Source organism: Melozone crissalis, unplaced genomic scaffold (assembly GCF_028551555.1).
Source record: "Melozone crissalis strain CALT ecotype California unplaced genomic scaffold, PUWL_Pcris_2 ptg000293l_1, whole genome shotgun sequence".
Lineage (NCBI taxonomy): Eukaryota > Metazoa > Chordata > Aves > Passeriformes > Passerellidae > Melozone > Melozone crissalis.
Genome location: NW_026536045.1, coordinates 98,098 through 124,608, shown reverse-complemented (window position 1 = coordinate 124,608; position 26,511 = coordinate 98,098). Strand labels below are relative to the sequence as shown.

The following is a 26,511-nucleotide window of genomic DNA, read 5'->3' as shown; positions in this document are numbered from 1 at the left end:
ACTGCTGCATTGAAAAGTTGCAAAAATTAAGTTTGCAAGTAACAACACCAGTGAAATTAGGAGCAGCAAAACTGAAAACAGATAAGAAAAAGAAGGTAAGATAGGGAACGACCTCATCTAAATAAGGCTATTAGTGATTGCTAATTAGCTTTCTATGATTAGGGCAATTTCACATCTATGGGACTCTGCCTTGTGGGATGATGTAGCTCCATGGGACCCTGCTTCGTGGCATGCTATAGGTGTTGAAGAACAAGAACAGCGATTACGAGATAAGATACATTTTGTATTAAAGAAGGAGCTTGAATTGGTAGCTGTATATAGTAAGAAAGCTGAAGAGGCTTTGCAATCACCGCCATTGAACTGGTTGGATTGGATCACACAGATAAATTTTAATACTGATCCTTTCCTATATACACTTCCTTGTTATGTTTGCAAAAAGGATAATAATAAGTGCTATGCTTGGGTAGCTTTGCATTGTGCTGATTGCAATAAGGTTTACTGGTATTCACAGAGGACAGTAGGAATTTTATGGTGTCACCCTTGTTTTGGGAAGTGGATTCAAGATTCTTCCTGGTATAGAGCTCTTGAGCAAAGTACTGGTCTACCAGGAAGGTCAGGATTACAACTTTATGAGAGTGCAGAACAAGTGGCCATAGCATATATGAGGTGGAAATTACAACAAGTACTTAGAGAGCTTGAAATTACTACATCCTCACACATCATAGCAGCTCGCTGTAAAGCTGATTTGCCTTTAAATCTACCACATGTTATACCTGTAAGCAAGGATGCTGATTTGGAGTTAGATCAGTGTATTCAAAAACTAACTCAAGTCCACTTTAATCGTTATAACAAACCAGGGAAAAGACAACGAAGAAAGAAAAAACAGGCAAAAAGGAAAGAAAAATGAAGTTTGTTTTTATTATACTGCTTAACGCTGTAGCGATTAAAGCAGTAGGAATAACACATTTCAGTCAGCCAAGAGAAAATCTATGGGTAACACTTGCTAAACAAATTAACCAATCATCGCTTTGTCTTAGTCTTGGAGGGGTTACTAATCCATTTTGAACATGCTTGGTAGGACTTCCAGTGTGGTCTCCAGGAGAATTTTGCGGTTTGATAAATAATCGAACCTTATGTATGTCTAACATGTCAAACATCACATTGCCAGTGCAACAAGGGTATACTGCAGGTCAGTGATGGCTATCGCCAATGCTTACTAATCCAATCACTTAACACCTCTTTGCATTCTCCTCCTGAGGAATTGGATCTTTTTGGAAGTGCAAATGCCAGTATGCCTAACACTACAGCTGGAGGATAGTTTAGTTTCAAACCCTTGGATGCCCAGAATTTAAATCAACCTAAAGACACATGGGTCACCTTGGATTCATCCCTGAATTTGAGTGAATTCTCTCCACAGCATTACAGTCAATGTAACGGCACAAACATCACGGCACCAAGAAATTACCTACAGGAATATTTTTAATTTGTGGAGACAGGGCGTGGAATGGTATACCAGCTAAGCCACAGGGTGGACCCTGTTATTTGGGAAAATTGTCCTTGTTTCACCCTAATGTATCCTTGCTAATGCAGCTCAGTCAAACATCAAACAGGAAAAGGCGTAGTATACATGACTTGGACTGCAGCCAGATTGGAGATCCAAAGTTTTGGGGTACATTCAGACAAGTAGTAGTTTCAACTATCTTACCAGGAGGATCTGCCAATAAGGCTATGAATTTAGCAAAACAATTAGGGTGCTGGACAAGAAATGAGCTGAACCAGACATCCCAAATTCTGGACATGATGACTGCAGATGTGCAAAGTGTTAACCATGCTGTTTTACAAAATAGAGCTGCTGTAGATTTTTTGCTCTTAGCACAAGGGCATGGATGTGAAGAATTTGAGGGAATGTGTTGTATGAATTTGTCTGATCATTCGGTGTCCATTCATACTAAGATAAAAGAACTACAACAGGGACTTCACAATCTCAAAGAAGAAGAAGGTTTAGGAATTGACGAATGGCTTAAAGGCTTAGGGCTTGGACCATGGCTAAGGAACATTGTGACATATGCTATCGGCTTACTCGGTGTGATCTTAATGTTTTTGCTTATTTTGCCTTGTATTTTTACTTGTATTCAAAACATGGTTAGCCGTATGATAGCAAAAACCTGGCAAACTAATCTCCTTGCTCAAGAAGAAAGCGGGGGAAATGTGGAGGATTTTATTAAGAGTTGGTTAGTTAAGAAAGGCCATACTGACTTAATGCCGCTGGTTAAGCTTGAAAGGGAGGTCAGCAGTCTCTGATTCAGTGACTGCTGACAGGCAAGAATGCCGGATGGCCTTGCTGCAACATGAGGAAAGGGAGGTGAGATTAGTCCTGAATATCTGCAGAATGTAACAGAAGAATAAGCACAAGAATGTAGAAGTAGGTGTAGTTGCTGATATGTAACTAACCAATCCTGAGCTCAACTTTTGCAATATGTATGAAGCTTATTAAGAACTATATTTAACCCGCCATATTCGATCAATAAATTGGACTTGGATGAACCAATTGGTGTCTGGGTCCCCTTCCTCCGACACAGTGCAGTGCAGGATCCTTGGGTGATATTTTAGTCCTGTGGGTGGGCGACCCTTTACATAAGGGGCAGCTATGGGTAACCAATTATCCAAAGCTGAGAGGGACATATATGTTCCAGTTAGGGAGGTTCTCCTTTCAGAGGGGAACACTTTTACTAAGGGAAGTTGGAAGCCTTTTGTTCATTGGCTCTTTAAGGAGTTCCCAGACATTTCTGTTGATTCAGTTCTTCATGGAGCATTTTGGGACTCAGTTAGGGGGAAGACTCTTTCTTTTGCAAACTCAGGGAGTGGTAAGAGTCACAAAATTTTACCCAATTTTTCACATGACTTATAGAGTTTTCTCAAGGGTTCAAAGTTCTAATATTCAACCCAGATTTTGTGCTCTGCCCCCAGCATTCCTGAACCCACTGATACCAAGATTAAGATGAGAGACAGAAACTGCTCTAAAGCACAGACGAGCCACCTGCTGTCTGCCATCTCCTCTCCTTCTCTACCCCCTGTCCAGGTCTGTACTGATCACACCGGCCTGGATTCTACCCTAACCCATTCTTCAGTACCTCTTCTCCCTGGATCCCCCTTCAGATAGCTCACAAAATGTCAAAATCCCTCCCACCCCCAGGGATGTCTCATTGGGTCATCCCCCGTGTGAAAAATGCATATATTTTATGATTGGCTTTTCGGAAATATTAAAATGAATATTATACGTGTTGTGTTAGAAAGCAATGCTGTATTAATTTTCTTAAGTACTGTGTTAAATATAGTTTTAGGTTATAAAAATTGTTATGCTATGTAAGATGCATTGTTTAAAAGAAAGGACTTGCAGCAAGATAGCAGCCACAGGACACCTAGATCTTTAAGAGAAAAAGAATTTATTGCCTTCTTATCAGAAGAAACTAACTTCTTCCAGCCTCAGAGGCGCTATTAGGATTAGAGGGAAGAAGTTGACACTGACCAGACAGAATCCTGTGTTTGAATGGAATTTATGCATCATGTATGAAGTGCATTAATATGCAACAGGCTATTGTTTTTGAGGGTTAATGCTTTATTAACGGGTGTCCTTTTTTGGGCTCGTGATGCTCAGAAAAAGGTACCCAGACATCCGTAAGTCTTTGTTTTTATTGCCTCATATTGTCCTAATTCAATTTGTCCAAATCGTTATTACTCTAATTGTGTTACTATTTTTATAACCATTTTACTACTATTAAGCTTTTAAAATTGTAAAAACAAATGATTGGCATTTTTCACAGGGAAAAACACGTTCAGTCTCCTGTTAAAATGTACAAAGTTTAATAATGGATAATGGGAGACCAGGACCATGGAGCAAAGGTTATTACGGTCAGGTGCATCTTGGCACTCAGCCAGGAGCACCCTGTTACCTTTGGGGATCCCCCTGAAATACCTTTCCTTTACATCAGCCTGTTGCATATTCATAGAACCTCACGCATATCCATAAACTACTTTACATATTCCAGGAACAATTTTACATGGCCCCTCTTGGGTCTGCCTTTTCAGAGCATGTGTGTTTCTTGGCTGTGGTTTTGGCTCCTGCTCTTTATCACCGCCAGTTTTTGGGCCTTGGTCCACTCTGCCTTCAGACGGGGAGTGCTGATAGTTGGCAGATCTATACAGGTGTCCACATCCTGTGTGCATTGGATGTGATCCCATCCAAGCAGGCAGTTTAACACAAGCAGCTATTCCACTGAGCTTAATTAACAACAGAAATAAAAACTGTATCTTTACAACAAAGTTACTTTAACACCACGCATATAAAATCCATTTTAATATTTGCGAAAAGCCAATATTATAATATGTATCTATAACATTGCCCATATCTGTCCTTACCCTTTGGTTCCCCTGAGTGCAGCAAGGAGTGGGAACTGCCAGCACGGCACAGAGTTGCTGCCGTCTCTCCATCACCCCGTGTCCCTCTCCCGTAAGAACCTGAATGAGAGATGTGGGACTCCAGGCAGCTCTTCAAAATACAGTTTATTGTATCCAAGATGTTACAGCAGTCCAGGATCGTGGGTGGCAGTGCCTGTGCCTACAGCTGTCAGCTCCAGCTGCACACAAGCCTGGAGACCGTTTAGCTTTGGTTACAGTGCATTATAGACTCTTCTTTGCTGAGCATCTTCACACAGAAGAACCAATCTATACCTTTACTTTTACCTATAGCCTATCATAACTCCTGTAATTACCATATTGATGTTACTATTCTTCAATCACTAAAAGTTAGTATGTGTGTCTCCCTGCCTGTGCTGAGAAGCCCTGATTCCCTGGAGAGCACTGCTTTTGACCTTTGTCCATGGAGAAAGCTTCCAAGGCTTTGGGATGAACTGGAATCTACGAGTGTGTGAAATAGATAGTAGCGTAGTTTATCACAGGATGAAAAACTGAGAGCTTTGGGATTTTAGTATGAGGGTGAACAGAAGACAGGATGGAGGATTTTGGGCATTGTCTGATCTCCTTGTCCTTCATCTACTCCATTTTCTCATTTTCTCCTGTGTTGGGAGCACAGGGTGATTGGTTGGAAAGAGCGGCAATGCAGATGCTGAGTGGCAGACAAAGAATTAGTCACTGGCTGAAAGGTAGAAATAAAATGCATTCTAAGATTTAATTGGACAAAATCGTTTTAAAACACCTTGAACCTTGTGTCCTGTGACTTTTGGTGCCTTCTCTTTTTACGCTAAGTCTGGTGTGCAGCCAGCGTGCTGAACTGTTGACGATAGAAAAATAAACAACAACCTAAAGACAAAAAAACCCAAAAGTCCCGTTCGTTTCTCAGTCCTGGCCCAAAACTTTTTAGGGGTGTCCCCATCAGGGGATCCTCGGGGGGGTTTCACACCTCCTTCCCTCCCCCCCTTCCTGCCCCACTGCTCAACCCCCTCCAAGCCCTGCACCCGGGGCACTCACGCGTCACAAAAGGACCCAAAATTATCCCAAATCCACCCAAAATTACCTCAGAGCCCATCCTGAGGAGCTCTGGGGGAATTTTAGGGGAGTTTTGAGGGAATCTGGGGAGATTTTGGCTGGGTTTGTGTGGGGGCCTGAACATATGTATGTATTGTTATGGAGAGAGTCCCTGTTAAGATCTATGTGTGGGTCCTAGTTACTCCAAATGAGCTACAGCTGCAAAGTCCTTAGTTGGGCAGCAGCTGTGGCTCCTGAGGGTAACTAGAATAAATAGGGGTGGGTCGAGAGCCCAGGAGGAGCCCCTGAGAAGACACACGAAGAACTGCACAGCAGAAAAGAGCAGCTTGGTGCAGTGTGTGGGACCTGAGAAATATGACTACAACAAGAATGCAACAGGTTTGCATCCTACGTCAAATTTGTTGTCCAGGAGGTACCAAAACCACCCAAAATCCACCCAGAATTGACCCAAAATTACCGGAAATTAACCCAAAATTACATCCAAATCTATCCTGAGGAGGTTTGGGGAAGACTTGTAGGGATTTTAGGGGAATTTTAAGGGGAATTTTGGGTGGGTTTGAATCCTATGCCCACTTCGGCATCCACAAGGTGCCAAAATCACCCAAAATTACCTGAAATTAACCCAAAAATTCATCCTGAGGGGGTTGGGGGGAGGTTTGGGGGCGGAGGAGTTGAGGAGATTTGGGGGTTTGGGGGGCAATTTTAGGGGTGTTTTTGGCAGTCATCATCATCCAAAACACAACACCCCATGCCAAAGCCAAGACCAAACCCTAAGGACTGTGCCCCTCGTGAAGGAGAGATCAAAGAACTGCACCCCTTCTGGGGAGGAGATCAAAAGCCAGAGGAGACTGAGCTATTAACTAAGCAAAAATGTATTCATTTCATCAAGTATCATCATTTCTGTTACTTTATCCTTTGTGATTAGGTCTGGAATGCTTTTCTAGTCCTTGTTAATTTAGCTGAACAATATTTATTTTGGTTTCGTAAACGATTAAGTTATATTCCTGATGTTATATATGAAGTCCCATATGTCTAATTTAATAAACCACAAACTTAAAATTTAGCAGCAGTTTTACTGAGATAAAATAATACAATCAAATAGAACCCAGTAGTTACAAGAAGAAATTTGGCAGTGGTTTGGATAAAGCATAAGCAAAACCGATCGATCGGGGTTTGGGGAGGGCTTCCCACCCTGCCTCACATGCAAAAGGCAAAAGAATCCAAACACAGCTTATATACTGTGTGCTAATACATATTCATCAATATTTTCCTGTAAATCTCCTCCTATTTCCAATTCCTGAAATCTACATCACCACACATACAGCACATGCTCCCGCTGTGGCTAAGGGGGCTTCTGGCTCTTTGGTGCTCTCCTTGGATGAAGGCTGACAGTCTTCCTCGCTGTCCTCTGAATAACTTGACAGGTTGTGCCTGTGCCCCAAGTCCTGTGTTATGTAAGTAAGCACTATGCTCCAATTAAGCCTCATTATTTTATAGATAAGAGCACTATTTTAGACTCCCTGTCTGGAATTGTCCCAGCGTTATTCATGTCACGGCCGATCCTGTCCTGGGAGTTGTCTTAACTTTGTCTTGATGCCAATTCTGACTTGGGAGGCTTCCTAAATTTTGTTCATCAAGGCCATTCCAATCTCCTGTATCCTGTTTCCCACAGGTATCATCTACAAAGAAACCCATTTTCTTCATAACATTAATCACATATACCTTTCCAATTATTTTCCAAAAATATTGAAATAATTACAATTTTGTTAGAACTAATCACATCCATCTATCACAGGAGGCCAAAAGCTTGGAAAAGGATGAAAGAAATTCTCCAATGATGACGATGACAAAAAAATCCCAATTTATTTTTGACAGCAAATGAACACCGGCCACCCTCCAGCCCTCTCAGCCTGGCAGGCCGAGCGGGGCTGTTCCCATGGCATGAGGTGGTGGCAGCCTGCGGAGAGAAACCAGAGAGCCACGGTCAGTCACAGCAGGCTCCTGTCCCCCTGTTCCACCATGGCTGTGCCCAGGCCAGGCTGCTGGCTGTGCTCAGAGCCCAAACCTCCCGAACCATTCTCTGTTTTTAGAGAAGGGCAGTGGGGCAGGCAACGTTCCACCTCCTCTGCTTAATCAGGGCACAGCAACCTCCTCAGCAGCTGCAGGAGCGGCATGCCCGTGTGCCCGCTGCTGCTTGCCCGGAGCCCTTCTGCCAGCCCAGCTGTGGAGCCGGGTGCCCACCTCTGGAGAGCTGCTGCCAGGAGAGGAGCCAATCATGCACCAGGTCCTCATCCTTCTGGAAGGGGCTGTCTCTGCAGACCCTGGCCCCTGGGGTAGCGCTGGCACTGGACGCGCTCCCCGGATGCTGCAGGTGCTTCCCTGTCCGGTCCGGGCACCAGGTGTAATCCTCCTGGGGAAAACAAAGAACAATTGCATTAAAGTCAATTCAAAACAAGACCTGGAAACAAGAAAAAGCACAAAGCCTGTCACTGTTTCACGGGCCTGAGGAGGGTCTGACCACTCCATGGGAGAATTAAATCTGTCCACCTTTCCCACCCATAAAGGCACTCCCCACCTTTCCCACCCATAAAGGCGCTCCTTCCTCAAGGGCCTGCAGAGCAGGCCAGCTGGGGCACTGCTTCGGAACTTGCCCCCTCTGCTGCCCCTATCCACATGGATGGATGCTTTTGTCAGGCTGGGTGCCCCCACCTCAGCCCGTGCCAGGCTGGCTGGCAGAAGCTGTCAGCAAGGCCAAGATCTGGCTTCCCTTCCACAACATCAGTCCCGTGTCCCGCCAAAAAGCAGCTCAGCGGCCGGCGGAACAATTAATATTCCCCAGTGCTGCCGAGCGGGGAACCTCCGGTGCATGGCCAGGCCGAGCCCTGCCGTGCCTGGGAGCACCAGCATCCCCCCGCCCCGGTGCCGGCTGGGGACTCATCTTGATTCCATCGGGGCGCAGAGCGTGTCCTCCAGGCAGGGGCCACAGCCAAAGACAATGGGCTCCAGGATGGTGTTCCCAGCTCCACGTCGTGCTCCAGAAGAACATGCCAGCTGTACCTCAGCTTGTGGGGACGTCACGATGCCATTGAGCTGCAGGGGGATGTTTCCCTTGTCCCAGTCTGTGGCACCTTCACCGCACTGCCACCACTTCTCCAATGGGATGGGCAGCATCGATCCGCTCCCTCCACAGCTCACGGGGACCAGCGGAAGCATCTCCTCGGCTGCACTCTCTCCTCAGCGCTGTGGCCACAGGGAAATGCTCTGGGGTTTTCTTCCAGCGCCACAAGACGCGTGCCGCTGCTACATGCTGGCTCCTGGATCCTACTGTGCACAGGGATGAATCTCTGCTGTCTCCTGGGCCAGGCAGGGCTCCTGCAGCCAAGAATGCTCAAAAAGGTCCTCCAGTGATGGCCCGTCTGTGGGGTCCATGCATAAACACCACCTGATGAGGTGCTGGCACTCTGCGGAGAGAAACCAGAAACCGCCGCTCAGCAGGAAGGGGCTCCTGTCCATGCTCTCCCACATTCCACAATGCCCAGGCCACCAGGAGTGCTCAGAGCTACAGCCAAAAGCTTCCTATTGATCCTCTCTTGCAGAGGACACCAGCACAGAGGCACAGGTGCCACCTCCTCCAGCTGAGCCCAGGAGATCCACTCCTCACCAGCTGCAAGAGTAGGACGCTTATGCGCCAGCTGCCCCTCCCAATCCCGTTCTTCCCCTCATGCCTTGAAGGTGCATCCCCACCTTGAGACACCCGTGGCGGGAAGAAGAGCTGGTCCCGGACGATGTCCTCATTGGTGTGGAATGGAAGGTGCCTGCAGACCAGCTCATAGAGCAGGATGCCCAGGGACCAGATGGTGGCTGGCTGGCCATGGTAGCAGCCAAAGAGGATCCACTCTAGTGGGCTGTACTCTGATGTTCCTATGGGACATAGGCGCAGCTCATCAGGCCCATGCTACTCCCTCCCTCCCAGCCAGCTCCCGTTCCACAACAGCCAGCCCCTGCCCTGCCAAAAAGCAACTTGGCTACAGCTGGCTGAAGAAGGATTCCCCCTCCTTCCCTCCCTCCTTCCTTCCCTCCCTCTTCCCCCTCTGCCAGCCAAGGGGGGAACTTTGCTGCCCTGCTGGGCCCCCGGCTTTGGGCTCACCTGACATCTGGGTGTAGAACGTGTCCTGGAGGATCGTGCTGCAGCCAAAGTCGATAAGCTTCGCCTCACCTGTGGCCAGGTAGATGAGGACGTTCTCGGCCTTGATGTGGCGGTGCAGGACCCCCCGGCTGCTGCTGCACCACACGGCCTCCAGCACCTGGCGGAGCAGCCCCTGCACCATGGCCTCCGTCAGGAACCGCCGCTCGTGCAGGAAGTACCAGAGGTGCTGACAGCGCTGCGGATGCTCCATGAGCAGCGCGAAGCTCTCGGGCACCTCGAACTAGTCCAGGAGCTGTATGACGCCGCGGAAGCCAGGCCGCGACACCTTCCACAGCAGCGCCGGCTCCAGGGGCACAAGGGCGCCCTTGCACTGCGGGGGGACCGCAATGCCGTCAGCGGGGCCGATGCTGCACCGCACCTCGGGCAGCCCCTGCCCGGCCCCGCCACGGCTCGCCATGGCCTGGCCCGGGGCGCTGCGCGGCCTCCACTCACTCCACGCTTGCGCTTGCTGCCCTCGCTGCCGCCCTGCCGGGCCTCGCCCGGCACGCCCCGCCGGCTCCTCCCGCTGGCCCCGCTCACTCACCAGCCACGCCCACTCCGAGATGCGCTCCTGGGACACTCGCTTGATGGCCACCTGCGAGCCAAGGCAAGCGGCGGACTTAAGATCACACTTGGTTAAGAGCGTATAAGCCAGAGAACACGCAAAATAAAAAAAACTTTTTTCTTCTCGTACCCTGATCACATGTGTATTTCACGTCTGGCCTAATGGCGACAGTTGCCCCATCTCTGGGTCAAGAAACAAGTATTATCTGACAGGTAACTTGTCAACAAACTGAGAAAGAAATTAGTACCTGGGCATGCAGATTTCTGAAGGGAGGAAAGAAAAGTGTTGACAAGAATAAGCCTGAATTTTAAATGCCTGAAACACTCAAAAATGACATGTTTTGGGATATTGTACCAGATGTTACACAGAGTTCAAGCAAACCACAACTCATTAGTATCTGGACTTCATTGCCCACTATGCTTTGAAATGTTGCTTGAAGGCACTTTGTGTCAAAGATCCAGTTCCTGTAGGCCACTGTAGATGTAGATCAAAATCCTACCAAAAAATCCATGTCCAAACCAGCAAGAGTGAGACTTTTGTCCTTGGCAGTAGCTTCCAGGTGCTCCTGGAAATCCCCAGGCCTAGACACAAAGATGTGTATTCAACGGAGGGAGAGAAGCATCATGCTTAGCTCTAACTGTGACCTTTGCTAGCAGATCTTACTAGCAGGTAACAAATTCCATTTGTTCTGCTCTTAGCCAGAGCCAAGATGGGAATCACAGTTTAGATCACAGGAGAAGATCACAGGAGCCTCAGCTTTTCCAGAAGAGGAGAAATACAAAGGATAGTAAATTTGGGTTGGGTTTTCAGGGTGTTTTTACAAATCCATAGACAAGTGATGAAGCTTAAGAGATGACAGCAAAGGAAAATCAACAGATATGCTGAAAGTGAGTGAAGAGGAAGGAGACTTTAAATTCACTGAAAAGCTGCACAGAAAGCTTCTCTACTTTTTGCAGTTGCTTCAAATTTGAAATGACAAATTCTTGTAGCACTTCCAACTTCTTTTTATTAATTCTAGATTAAAGACAATCAAAACTGTGTACTCCTGCTTACAGTATGCGGTAAAGCACAGGAAGCCATTAGAGTAAGAAAAATTGTGTTTAGAAGGCTGAGGCAGCCTTAGGGGTAGGAGGAATGGGGAGGTGTGGAAATCAGGCCTGTGGGCACCATTCAAGGAGCATCCAGGCCCTGAGCAGTCCCTCACAGTGGGTATCCCAGCAGATGGAGTCCATATGGAGCCACAGCTGGGTGGGAAAAGTGCCGGGCTGGTGAGCCGTGGTTAGCAGGGGCTCCTGCATCAAATTGCTCCCTGATAGGTGTGGTATGCTGTGTGTGTGTGTGCCCAACAGCTGGCAACAGCAGGCTGGCCCAGATGTGGGAAAAGGCCAAGGAAGCAGCAGAGTGGGAATGGGGCTCTGAGGAGGCCCTGGTGGTTGCACACACCCGTGGGGGATGAGGCTGGCCCAGATGGGCCCTGGGACTCTGGGTTGAAAAGGGAGGAAAAGAGAATCAGGGAGGAAGGGCCAGAAGCCGCTATGACAATGCCATTCCATCCCATAGGTGACATAGTGAGAGGAGGGTGGGAACCAAATGGTGATTGCTGCTGATCACCCTGACATCTCCAAGACAAGAGGCCCAGCAAGGACTGCACATCTGCCTCCTAGTGTTGTCCTGAATGTGAGCTCATCTCCTGGCGTTCATTACCCGCAAGTCTCTCAGCTTCCCACGGGCATTCCATACTTCAGGCAAGCAAAGCTGCTTACCTCACTATGTTCTTTGGGCCTCTGAAAGGGACTGTCCCCTTAGCTACAGCCTGGCAAGGAAGGGAGTCTTACAACACTCTGGATATTTTAGACTTTTATTGGCACTCGGGCTGAAACAAAGTATCCCCTCGCCACTTCTCCATCTTCATCCTTCTGTCCTGCAGGTGGCCTGTTCAGGCTGACAGATTGGAGCACCTGCAGGCTCCAGTTGGGCTGCAGCCCAGCTTTTCCTCTCACAGCTTAATTCTTATTATGACAATTCTTTCGTTTCTACTTAAAAGATACCTCAGAGCTTCCCTAAATTAACAACACTCTACTCTAAGCTAAACAATCCTCTATTATCTAAGCTATCTATGTTCCAAATGTTGGGATTCATAAAATTTGAGGGTTTTGAGAAAGTGGTAAAAAAGACAGGCCTCAGACAGCAGATTTGTGAACATTGCTAATACAGCAAAAAGTTTTCTAAGCAGTAGAGCAGACATGAGAAATAGAACAATAAGCCCCTGTGATTTACCCTTATAGGTTGCAACAAGTTTATTTAATGTATATCTTTAGAAGGTTAGTATGAATGAGCCTCTGTGCTTTGTCTCTCATAAACGAGCCATTGTGTTAGAAAATAAGTCCTTATTTTGTTAACTACTGTTACGTGTGTTTCATATGATTGGATAGAATTATTGTCAATATGTTTTGCTCTATGTGTGATTGGCTGAAACTTAGGCTGAGAGGGTTTTATGCTACCCTGTAATGTGACGTTTCCTTGGCATTCCATTTGAATCAGCGAGCTGTAAACATATCCTGTCTCCATTGTCCTAACAATGTACTGAGACTGATGTTTGAAATAAACAGCTCATGACACTGATTCAGAGTGTCCCATTCCGTTTGTGGCTGTATATAGTGTGCCAACAGCACCATAGTCCTTAGAAGTTGATCCCTATATTTCCTAATTTTTTAAACGTTCATCTTTTTGAGAAAGAAAAAACAACAGAGTTTTAAATGGAACCTAACACACCCAACCTAACCTAACCTAACCTAACCTAACCTAACCTAACCTAACACACACGTAATCTAACCTAACCTAACCTAACCTAACCTAACCTAAGACCTAAACTGAGCAAATATGAAAAATGTCACATTTCCTATCTAGGGCACAGCTCCTCTTAATACTTGGGGGATGGCTGAAGCTCTGCCTCAAGATGACACATCCCCTTTTCCCTCCTCTCAGCTGGCGGGGCATAAGGGTCTCCTCAGGTGCAGGTGTCTCCTCTCCAGTCTTCCTGCACTTGCTTGGCTGAAATGATCAGAGCAGCCAGGATGGAGGCAGGATGGCCTGAGGTCACAAAGGGATGCTGCCCAGAAGAAAAAGAACAAAGAAAGGAACTCTTACTTTCCAGGACCCATCCTCATGGGCTCAAGCAGGATTCCCTGGCTACCAGGAAGACACACCAAGAGCACCGAGGGCAGCATGTCCCCCTGCACCTTCCTGTCCTGGGAGCTGTCTGCGCCACGTGGCCCACACTCCTCCTCATCCCTTCATGCAGGTGTCCTCAGCTGATAGGGCTTTTTGCCCCTTTGCTTTTTCTTACCTGCAGGAGTTCCTGGGCAGAGCAGCGCCTGTCCTCGTCTGCCTGCAGGCAGCAGTGGAGGAAGTTGTGCAGGAGAGCCGAGTGGTGCCTGGGCTTCTGCAGTTTTGGGGGCCCATTCCTTTCTATCAGTTCAAAAACCTACAGCACAAAGATGCAAGAGGACACTGCACCTGCTCCTTTGCTAGCCACATCAGCTCTCTCCATGATAGTGGAGCTCTGGGAAAAGTTAAAGATAGAATCTAAAATGTTAGGCTTTGTGCTTTCCCAGATCAACTGCACCTGCGTAAGCAGTATGATAAAGTACATAATTGTTAGATGTGATGATTGTTTAGTAATTAAATATAATTACTATATAACCAGAAGAAGAATAATGAGAAAATATGTTGGAAATTCAGAGAGGGGCTAAATTTATGTATACAATAGAACAATATAAGTTTAATAATTAACATGAAAGTTATATAAAGATAGAGTATAAAAACATGATCATTTTGGATGTATGGTTGGAATCAAATTTGGGTAATACCCTGATTCCCAGAGCTCTTGAATAAAAAGCACCACATATAATCCCTACGTGAGTATGTGTTTTTGAACACTAACATTTTGGCGACCCAGATGGAACCGTTGTGAGTGCTGCTGAGCGAGTTCGCGACTTGATCACGCTCCAGCCGGCACCGAGGGATTCTTGGGGAGCCCATTGGCCGCGACCGCTCCTGCCGCTCACAACGTCCCCAGGAGAAAGGTAAGGTGCTTTTTTTACTTTGGTTTGGTTTTGGATGCCTGCCAAATAAGACACAGCAAAAGCTACGCTTGGTTGGGCTAAAGGAATTCCTGGTGGTACAAGCCTAGGCACCGTTCCATAAGACAATCACAAAAGCATTGCGGGTTCAGCATTTGTGGTGTAATTGAAATGGAGAAATTTAAAGGGATTTTGGGCAGTAACACCCCTATCCCGCAAAATTCTCCTTTGGGGTGCTTATTAGCACATTGGAAACAGGGTAACTTTGGGGAAGAATTACGTAAAACTAAGTTGATTGATTACTGTAATTCATGGTGGCCAGAATATGCCTTGGAGAATGGCAAAAAATGGCTAAAATACGGTACTCTGCAATATAACACTATTTCGCGATTAATGTCGTTTTGTAAACAAGAAGGAAAATGGGATGAAGTCCCATATGTTGATCTGGTTTTCTATTTACAGGGAAAGCCAGAATGGCAGGATGAATGTGGATTATTAGTGGTTAAAACATCTGCAAAGTGTGGGGTTTGTGAGGAACGTTGTTTAGAACACTTGGCATTGAAAGAAAGCTTGAGTAGGGAAAATTATACAGATGTTGAATTACAAGTAGCTCCAATAGGAGCTAAGAAAGCTACAAGAGAACCTAACCCTATCCCACCTGTTTCACCTGTTTCACCTGTCCCTATCCCACTACCTGCTCCTCACCCACCTAGTCCTGAGCCCGTCTCGTCTAGTACACCTTTCCCTCTTTATCCTCCTCTCCCATCATCACCCGGTCCCTCTTCCTCGGAAGATGAGCAAAACCTAACTGTGATAGAAAGGAGAAAGAGGTATGCGAATGAAAAAGATAGCAATGGTAATGAATCAGTGACCCCAATTGCCCACAGAACCCGGAGTCGGTCAAAGCTCGCCCCAGTTGTGCATAGAAAAGGCATAAGCAAACAAAAACGGACTGTGATTGCCCCCTTACAACAAGGTGTCGGAATGGAAGGGCCAGTATTTGTAAAAGTTCCTTTTTCCGCTGCAGGCTTAGTTATTTGGAAACAGTCAGCCGGAACTTATAGAGAAAATCCTGATAAAATGGCACGCGTAGTAAAAATGGTTATGAAAACTCAAAATGCTGACTGGGATGACATACAAGTAATATTAGATACTCTGATGGATTCTACTGAAAAAGAAATAGTACTTAAGGCAGCCAAAGAGAGGGCAAGAGAAGATATTAGATATGGGCTAGTAACAGGGAATTTAGATGTGAATTTCCCAATTGAGTATCCAAATTGTGACCCTAATTTATTGTGCGATATGAGGAAATTATGTAAATATCAAGAGTGGATCCAAATAGGAGTTCAGAACGCTGTGCCCAAAACTATAAATTGGTCCAAACTATATGAGGTTCGACAGGAAAAGAAGGAATCTCCCACTGCGTTTTTGGAAAGGCTTAAGGAGGTAGCAAGGAAATATACAGACCTCCAAATGGATACAGAGCAAGCAAAGGTTCAGCTCACTCTCATATTCTTGGGCCAATCACAGGATGACATTCGTAGAAAATTGGAAAAATCAGAGGGGGAAGAATTAAGGAATTTGGATAAGTTACTTGAGGTTGCTTGGATGGCATATAGCAAACGGGAAAAAGAAGCTAGTAACAGACAGCAGCAGAATCTATTGGCAGTAATACAAGGAGAAGGTGACCCAAATTTCAGGGGATGTAACAGGAATATCCGCGGTAAGAGACCAGTCACACAAAGGTTAAGCCTGAATCAATGTGTGTATTGTAAGCAGGAGGGGCATTGGAAGTGAAATTGTCCAAGCTTGAATAACCAGTTTGACCAGGGCAATCAGTTCAAGCAGGGAAACGCTGCCAAAGCCATGGTGTTAGGAGAATATAACTAGCTGAACCTGTGGAACAGGTTCAAGAACTCACCACAAACATAGAATAGAATTTAATCCACCAATATTTCCAGTAAAGAAAACAAATATCTGAATATAGGTTAGCGCAGGATTTGAGAGCAATAAATAAAAAGGACATTTATCCAGTGGTAACAAATTCTCACAAATTGCTAACATCCGTAAAGGGGATTTATAAGTGGTTTACTGTAATTGATTTAAAAGATGCCTTTCTCTGCATACCCTTTGAGAAAGAAAGTAGGAAACTGTTTGTTTTTGAGTGGGAAAACCCAGGGAACAGAAGAAAGACCCAGCTCACCTGGACACGACAAGAACTCGCCGACCCTATTTGGAAACTAACTGGCAAAGGAACTGGAGATTTGGACCGAAAATGGGCTAGTACCAAGAGACCAATACTTATTGTTGCAGTATGTTGATGATATACTAATAGCTACAGAAGAAAAAGTAACCTGTATAAAGGTAACCATTGAGATTTAAATTTCACAAGGGCAACAAAAACTAGGTACTAACCATATCCAAGCTATTTGTGCTATTCCAGAGCCCCAGAATTTACATGAGCTGCGAGTCTTCCTCGGGATGGCAGGATGGTGTCGCTTGTGGATCATGGACTGTGGACTGATTGCGAAACCCCTGTATGAAGCTCAGAAGATGCAGCCATTCACCTGGGGCAACCACAGAAAGAAGCCTTCCTAAAATTAAAGGAAGCACTGACAACTGCTCCAGCATTAGGGTTACCTGATCTGTCTAAAGATTTTCAGTTGTTTGTACATGAAAGGCTGCGCCTAGCACTGGGAGTCCTGACCCAACATCTGGGAAGCTGGAAAAGGCTGGTGGGCTACTTTTCCAAACAACTCGACAACATAAGTGCCGGGTGGCCCCCATGTCCGCCGGCAGTCGCAGCTACTGTGATCCTGATACAAGAAGCCAGGAAACTTACTATGGGAAGGCACATAGATGTCTATGTACCACACATGGTAACCACTGTCTTAGAACAAAAGGGGGGCCATTGGCTATCTCCCAGCAGGATGATGAAATTCCATGTAGTCCTGACTGAGCAGGATGTCACATTAAAAACAACTAACCTTTTGAATCCAGCTTTGTTCCTAGGTACCACAACTGAACAAGGCCCATTAGAACACGACTGTGTAGAAGTAATAGAGTACACCCATTCAGCAAGAGAAGACCTGAAAGATGTCCCACTAGAGCAGCCTGAGTGGGAGCTGTTTACAGATGGGAGCAGCTTCGTGGAAAACGGAACCAGATACGCTGGATATGCAGTAACAACAGTCAATACAGCAGTGGAGGCAAAGGCATTACCACCAAATACATCTGCCGTGAAGGCAGAACTGGTTGCTTTAACCAGGGCACTAGAATTAAGTGAAGGGAAAAAGGTAAGTATGTGGACTGACTCAAAATATGCTTTTGGAGTGGTGCATGTACACGGAGCACTATGGAAAGAAGGAGGACTGTTATCTTCTCCGGGTATGCACATTAAACATCAGGATGCAGTCCTGCAATTGATAAAGGCAGTGCAAAAACCTGAACAAGTGGCAATCATACACTGCAAAGCACACCAATCAGGAAACTCCAAAATCTGTGAGGGAAATCGAAAGGCAGACTGGGCAGCCCGACAGGTTGCTCGAGAGGTACAAACAACAATGGCATTGATACCTTTGAAGCTTAATGTATCCCAATTCAATTTGCCTCCAAAACCAAAATATTCAGTAGAAGATGAGAGACTGGCACATTTGCTAAATGCACAAAAGAATTCACAGGGATGGTATGTGACTGCACAAGGACAACTAGTGGTACCCCCCTTGATAATGAGAGAAGTTCTATAAATTAAACATAATGAATGTCACTGGGGAGCAGAGGCATTGGTAAAATTGCTAAAGCAGAGTTTAATTTCAGTACGGATGTTAACAATGGCAAAATCAGTAATGACAAAATGTGATATCTGCTTGAAAAACAACCCAGTGGCCAGGCGACAAGCACAGCTAGAAAGAATTCGGGTAGGAATAGAGCCAGGAGACTATTGGCAGGTAGATTTTGTAGAACTACCAAGGACTCGAGGATACAAATACCTGTTAGTGGGGGTTGACACATTCTCTGGGTGGCCAGAAGCCCTTCCCTGTCGCACAAACCAAGCAAAGGAAACAGTTAAGTGGTTACTACAGGAGATTATTCCCAGATTCGGGGTACTCCTAGGGGTATAATCACATAGGGGACCCCATTTCATAGCTACAGTAGTAAGAGAGGTAAGTAGATTGCTAGGGATAAATTGGGACCGACACACACCATGGAGACCCCAGTCAAGTGGACAGGTAGAGAGGATGAATCAGACACTAAAAAGGCAAACCAGTAAAATATGCCAAGAAGCCAAATTGCAGTGGCCCCAGGCTTTGCCAATAGCACTGTTGAGGATTCGGATAAAGCCTAGGAGTGGGATGTCAGTCAGTCCTTATGAGATATTGTATGGGAAACCATATGAATCTCCTGAACCCTAATGTACACATCACAGGAAAGAAGGAAGTGTATAATTATGTTCTGTCTCTTGGGAAAACTTTAGCTCGGCTCTGGAGTATCCTCGTGTGGAATAGACCACTGACTCTCGAGAACCCAGTCCATAACATACATCCAGGAGACGAGGTGTACATCAAGAACTGGAACAAGGAACCGCTGAAAGAAAAGTGGAGTGGACTCCATCAGGTACTACTGACCACCTTTACAGCAGTCAAAGTAGCCGGTGTGGACCCCTGGATTCACTATACCTGAGTGAAGAAAGTCCATCCTGGATCACAGACTGTATAAACTCTGGAATGAACAAAGGCTGCAGATAAGATGTGTTTAATTGCTTTCAGAATGCTATCAGTAATTGTGCTAATGTTATGGTTATTAATATCTTTGGGATGTGGAGTGCAAAATGATCGACTAACCATTCTTCATTCTAGAATGAAGAGAGAGGTACAAACAGAAACACAGGTGATAAAGGTTTCTAATGCAATTCGGGCTTAGAATGTAATGATTGGATTAGTCAAAGATTTTGCCAAAATGCAAAACACCAGTCGAATAACTGCCTGTCTGCCAATGCCAAAGACAGCAGGAGACCCAGTAAATTGGAGAATCATAACATCAAAACTACCTGAAATACAAAAGAACAAAACAATTACATGTAAACAGGTACCCGAATCGAGGCAAGTTACAGAAACCACTCTTGTATGGAAATGTGAGGCCAAGGATAGGAAAGATCAGATAGAACCTTGGGACAGTGTGTGGTGTGTGAGTATTCTTCAAAGATTCCAATATATGGCAAAAACCCCTTGGTGTATTAAGTGGGAAGGCCCTGAGAATGAAACAGATCCAGCAATAACGAACACTGACACTAGTAGCAGAACGAGGGCAGACAAAGTAAGTTGGTGGACATGTAATAAAACTTTAAACTGCACTTCAGATGATGTAGAGATAAAGCAGATGCCACCCCTGACAATAGCCCTACAAATTGGTTGTGCTTGCAGAGGGATCAAACATAAACAAGGCAGAGTGAATTATAGAGTAATTATAGGGTGTACCAGGGTTACAGTCTGAGGTCCAGGACAATTTGTATGGGCAGCAAGTGATGGTACCTGGACAACATATCTGCCTGTAGACGGGAAAGTAAAGGAGAATACTTTAGGCCTCCCAACCTTATGTCCAATTTGGAAAAAGTCCCCATTTAATGGAAAACATGAACTTCTGCAGATAAGAGCAAGACGAGAAGTTCTAGACGATGAAAATCCAGATGACATTTGGCAAGAACCCTCTAGTGGAGTGAAATTTGGATGGGCCCTAGAGTCATTGCTTGGTCCTATAGCAAACTATAAGAGCAGAGAGATGCTGTACAAACTTACAGGTCAGGTAGGTAGACTGGCAAGAGTCACCTGGGAAGGATTTAAAGAATTAAATATACAATTACAAGCCACCACAAAAATTACTTTACAAAATCGATTGGCCCTAGATATGTTACTCCTGAAAGAGCATGGAGTATGTGGATTCTTAAAGGGACAAGTTGATCATTGCTGCGTTCATATCCCAAATGTAACTGCAGATGTTGAATGTGACATCAATCAGTTGAAACAAATAGAGCATGAAGCACAAGAAGAGCAAAAGGATTTGGCTACAAGTTGGTTAGGAAAAATTTTTAATAGATTAGGGTGGAATGTGAGTTCATGGATTAAAATCTATCATTGAGAGCGTGATAATCTTACTAATTGTATTCTTAGCAATTTGGTTCGTTTACAGCATCTTAAAGGGAGAGATACAGAAGAAAACGTCCTGGAACCAGAGGATAATAAAGGCACTAACACGCCCACCATCTTCTGGTTCTCCAGTTCGTAACAGCATCCACGACAATGTTTACATCAACCCTGGATTTGAAGAACCAAGTACGAACTGAGGAATAAAGGACTGTATCAAGTGAACATTTACACCTATAGTGAAGTGAAAGTGCTTTCAAAGGGGGGAGAATGATAGTGGAGCCCTGGAAAAAGTTAAAGATAGAATCTAAAATGTTAGGCTTTGTGCTTTCCCAGATCAACTCACCTGCGTAAGCAGCATGATATATTATATAATTGTTAGATGTGATGATTGTTTAGTAATTAAATGTAATTCTTATATAACCAAAAGAAGAATATTGAGAAACTATGCTGAAAATTCAGAGAGGGGTTAAATATATGTATACAATAGAACAATATAAGTTTAATAATTAACATGGATTTATATAAAGATAAAGTATAAAACATGATCCTTTCGGATGTATGGTCGGAATCAGATTTGGGTTGAATATACCCCGATTCCCAGAGCTCTTGAATAAAAAGCACCGCATATAATCCCTATGTGATTATGTGTTTTGAATGCTAACATTGCCAGCAGTTGCTCCAGGTGCTCCTGCCATCAGCCCCTGCAGGAAGGAGCACAGCCCCTAATGCATGTGGGCTTTGGCTCCCTGTGGCACAGAAGCCCCCGGGGGCACAGGTCTCTGGGGCAGCAGACGGGCACCAGCGCTGCCAGGGCTCGGGGGGTGGCAGCTCTGCTTGGCCAGAGACTCTGCTCCAACTGCTGATGGCAGCGCTGCCCGGGCCCCAGGGCTCAGAGCAGCATTGGTGCCCGGGCCTACACGTTCCTTGTGCGTGTCACACCTGTGGGTTTAGGATGGCCACGGGCCAGGACGTGTCCCAAGGAGGCCCTGCCACCTTCCCTGGAAGGCCCTGTGCCCTTCCCAGCGTGGCTGCGTCGGCAGCCAAGGGGGCTCCTTCTGCTGCCCTGATCCCGCAGAGCAGGGCAGTGTTCGCTGATGCTCTGAGCCCTTCCTAAAGATCCTGTCAGGCTGCCTTAGACACCTGGGGCCAGGCATTCCTTCCAGCCTGGGCCACTTTGGCTGGGCTGGGGGCAGCCCCAGGGCAGGCGGCAGTGTGTGCAAGGGCCCTTGGTGACACACTGCAGCACGGTCACTGTGACATGGAATGGAACCCGGTGTCCAAGGTCCCTTTGTGACACGTGAGAAATAGAAGCGTGCCCGGGTGCTGGGAGAACGCAATGGGACAGGACAGGACAGAGCGGTGCCGTGAGGAGCCCCCGCACAGCGCACTCGTTCGTCTCCCACCTGGAAGTTTTCTGAGGCGTTGTTCTTTTAGCTGAGCTCGAGGCCAGACCACAGGACTTGCTGACCCGTGGTCTCCCTGAGGCTTCTCTTTCGCAGCTGCCCTTGAGGGCAGCGTGTGGGACTTGGTGCCCTTGGAGCATTTCCAAGGTATCTCTTCTGCAAGAAGCTAGTGTCACTGACATGAAGCACAGAACCCCAGGAGTGCCCAATCTGGCCTGGGGGGAAGAGGAGGAAGAAGGCCCTGGAGCTGCTTCACCACTGGTGACTAAACAGTTGGAGCCATTCCAGCCACCACAGGAGGGTGAGTGGCAGAGCTAGGCCACAGGACTAGTGCCTGCAGCCAACCTGACCCCATGCCATGCCATGTCGTGCCATGCCATGCCATGCCATCCCCTGGGGACATGCCCAAGGACAGGACGGAAGAGGGGCCGGGCAGACACCCCGCAGTGGTCGTGCCCCATCCCCTGGGCCATCCCGGGGCTCTCCCTGCCTGGGGATCGCAGGGCTGGGCTGTGTTCTCCGACCTCTCCCGCAGCCCCTCATCTCTGGCTGCGCTTGCTCTTTGCCAGATGCAGCCCTGGAGCGCACACAGGAGCAGGAGTCCAGCCGTGGCCGCTTCCGCAGAACAGCGCAGGTACCTGCAGCCACCCCCACCTGGGCTGGGCCTGCTGTCCCTGCTCAGCCCAGCACCGTGTGTGCAGCACTCCATGCAACATCCCCGGCTTCTTGCCCTTCTCCTACAGTTCGTTTGCAACTTCCTCAAGAGAATTGAGGAGCAAGAGACCATCGCCACGGGCGTAGGCCTCAGACCGTACTCGCCCATCTTCCAAAGCAAGACCAGTGCTGCCTTGCTCTCTATGCTTGTAGAGGAACATTTATACACTCCAAAACAAGTAAGCAGCCTGTGGCCAGGCTTTGATCCTCCCAGCAATTGCTTGGCCTCCCCAGCCACGCGTGCTGGTTGCTGTGAGCCTTTCAGGCCACATGGCAATGGGGTGGGAAGGGAAGCACTTCTCTGGGGAAGCTGGGAACATTGCTCCCTCTGGCAGCTTTCCAAGTCTCCCCGTGCCTTCTCCAGGTGCCTGCCATGGTGAGCTACATCCACCAGTGGCTCATGGCAAATGATTCTGCTGAGCACAGGCTGGACAAGACCCTGCTGCATCTCACCGAAGCACAGCCAAATGACGCGGTCATGACGCTCCTGCGTGTGGCCCCATCCTGTGACAGGTATGGGGCCCACCTGCCCACAGAGCTCAGGCCTCCCCAGCCCATCACCCTGTACAGCCTGCCCAGGTGTCTGAGCAACAGAGACTTCCAGGGCCCTCTGGCTGCTCCCTTTCCCAGCGCTGCTACGACAGCCCCTGAGCCTGCTGCCATGCTCCCTTGCCGCCTCTCAGGGCTCTGTCCCCACAGGCCTGGGCTGTCGGGCTGCTGCTGGCAGGGGGGCAGTGGGCCCAGGCAGAAATGGCAGCCAGCTCAGCTGCCCATGGTGCTGTGTCTGACACCCCCCTGAGACACAGCTCTAACCCTGCAGAGCTGCCATGGCCATGTGGAAGACCATCATGGGCTCAGCCAGGACTGTGGAGCTGGCGCAGCTGATCCTCCTGGATGTGCTGGGCAGCTGGCCAGAGTACAGCACCTGCACCTCCGATGGGGACGAAACGGCTGTCTTTGCCCTGGCTGTGAGTTTCTGCAACTGGCCTTTGCTGGCCCCAAGGCTGCCTCTCCAGCAGCTCTCCATCCTCCTTCCCCCACTGCATCTCCCTGCCTCAGGCGCTGGCCTGAAACCTGGCCCAGGGGCAGCTTCAGGCCCACCAGGCCCCGTGCTCCCCCTGCCAAGGTCTCTCCGGGCCTCTCCCTGCTACGCTCGGGCCCTGCCACACGCCACCTCGGCACTGAGCGCTGTCTCGGTGGGCTTTGTCCTTTGCAGGCAACCGTGGTGACGTGGAAGATCCTCCAGGTGCCCTGTCTGCCACGGATATTGAAGGTGTATTTCCCCCGCCTATTGGCGCATCTGCTATTCCAAGTGTTCTTCAGCACTCTGGATATGCCAGAGGCGGTGGACACCTTCTGGAAGGCATGCCAGGAAGAGCACGGCCTTGCCACCAGCCCCAACAGGTGCTCCATGCCACTCCTCCTGTCCCTGCCACGTGGCCTGCCAAGGAGCCAGTGCTGCCAGTGTGACCTGGGCTTTGCTCTGCACACAGGTTTGCAGTGCGCACCCTGAAGTCCCTGCTCTGCCTTCTCTGCTGCGAGGATGTGGTGGTGGCAATGGAGCGCAGGTGTGCCTGGGACACGCTGCTCTCTCTTGACACTCACCACTTTGCCATGGCTCTGCTTGCCAGGTGAGACCCCCTTCTCCCCACTGCCTCTGACATTGCTGCTCTGTGCCCAGATGGCCCACAAAGTGTTTGTGGTGGCCATGGGCCAGAGGGCCTTGTCACTAAAGGAACGGCCAAGCAGACTGGAAAAGGCTGGCAGAGGAGGGTGCCCATGAGCAACCAACTGCCAAATGGCCCACGCCCCTTTGCTGGAAGGGTGCTGGGGAAAGATGAGAACTGGATGAGTCACGCCTGGGAGAGGTTTGCCTCACTAGCTCAGGCTCTTGTTTCCTTTTTCCCCTCTTCAGAGAAATTTGCCGCTTAGCCATCCACTTTTGTTCCGCGGTTGCATTCTACCTGCTCGCCATGCTCAGAGAAGAGATGCCATACTGGGATTTCCCTGCCCTGGCATTCCTTGTGGAGGTGAGCCTCAAGGCCAGCGCTGCCTGGCTGAGCTGCCTCCCAGCCCTCTGCCCACTCACAACCACAGCTGCCAGGACAGTGTAAGCCCGTGCCCTGTGCTGCTGCCTGGGCCCGGCCCTGTGCAGCTCCGGGCTCCTGCCGGACGGCTCCCCTGTCACTGCCCTGTGCCTTTCAGGTCCTCGAGTGCCTGGACTTGAGCCAATGCAGTGACAGCGTTCTGGAGATCCTGGCACAGAACCTGCAGAGCGAGCACATGGCCAGGTGTTACTTAGCACTCCGAGGCCTCGTAGTGCTGGGCAAGAATCCCTTGATGGTGAGAAGGGGGCAGTGGCTGAAGCCGTGCAGGCAGCGGGGGGCTGGGCAACATTGTCGCTTGGCCTTGCATGGGCTTCGGCCACTAGGTCAGCTGCTCCCAGCTCTCCTGCCTCCCGCTTCAGCTGCCCCAGTGCTTTGGGACAGGCCTGTGGCCTCTGGGCCCTGCGGCAGCAGGGCGGCCTTTCACAAAGTGGTGTTCCGCACAGGCCGAAAAACTGCGGAGCCTGACTGGAAGTCTTGTGGAGCTCCTGGAGGAAAATGACAGTGACATCATCAGGATGAGCATTCTTTTACTGAGATATTTGCTCCTGGATAATGGTGGCCCCATAGCCACCCCCATCGCCCTGCAGCTGGTGGAGGCGCTCCTGCCACTCTTTGACAGCGTAAGGCTCTGTGCCCACAGCCACGGCCACTGGCTGCTGTCCGGACCCTTGGTGCCCTGTGCAGATGCAGGCCTGTGCCCTGGGGGGCCTGAAGCAGCTGATGCCTACGTCTTTTGCCCTTTCCTTTCATCCAGGATGATATCCAGCTGCAGCTGAGCTCCATGGCTGTCTTTCAAGAGATGCTGGACTTATTAACAGAAGAGGGAAGAAAGGCCCTCAAGTCTCACGTGCACCAGAGCCTGCTCCCTCTCTACTTCCACTGCCATGATGAGAATCAGATTGTTGCTGAGGTGAGCACTTGTGGCCACCTGCTGTCCCCCTGGCAGGGGCTTGGGCTGCCTCCTGCCCTGGCACCTTGCGGGCTGCAGCCTCCTCCAGCCTGTGCCACTGGGATGCTCCTGTGCCCTGGACTGTGGGGCCATCTCTGCGTCTCTGCTGCTCTCCAGGCCTCCTGGGAAACGCTGCATTCCTCAGCCAGATTCCTGAAGAGGAGGGACATCGAACAAATGCTAAACCTGGATCAGAGCTTTGGCGAGTGCCTGGTAAGAGCAGCCGAGAACCCCCAGCCTCAGCATGGCCAAGGTCCCTGGGGGCGGTGCTCAGTGTGCGGGGCTGGCAGCTGTGCCCGCTGCTGCAGCCCAAGGCCACGCGGGCTCTGCTCCAGGCTCCCGTGGGCCCGAGCCGCGTGGCCTTGGAGCCCCGGCCCGGCAGGGCTGCAGGCCGGCACCGCGGCTCCCCGGGCAGCAGCCGGCCCTCCGCCCCCTCCCCTCGGGAGCCCTTGGCCAGCGGCTGCTGGCCGCGCCTCAGGCCTGTGCGGGCAGGGGAGGCCGGCGCTGGGCGCAGGCAGCACCCTGCCCAGGAGCTGAGCCCACGCCAACCCTTCCCTCCTGCCGCTCTCTCCAGTTGGCAGAGGACAGGAGCCGAGCGGCCGAGCACCTGCGCCGGGCTCTGCGCTACCTGCAGAGCCCACAGGAGCCCCTGCGAGAGGCGGCCGTCAGGTTCCTGGGTGAGTCCCGAGCCCGGGCTCCTCCCCGGCCCGGCGCAGGTCGGCCCTGGCCCCGCCTGCTGCCCCCGCAGTACCAGCCCGACTCGGCGCCGTGGAGCCCCGCCTGGCCTGGGCATTGCTGCTGCCGCCCTCTGGCAGCCGGGCCCTGGGGCGGCAGCGTGCGGCAAGGGCCCGGGCTGAGCCCT

The 26,511-nt window shown here is 48.9% G+C and overlaps 1 pseudogene; it reads right to left on the bottom strand.

Annotated features, from left to right (window-relative positions):
* Positions 1-7,790: 7,790 nt before the first annotated feature.
* The window catches only part of LOC128949774 (serine/threonine-protein kinase pim-1-like), a 56,275-nt pseudogene continuing 37,554 nt past the window's right edge, over positions 7,791-26,511 (bottom strand).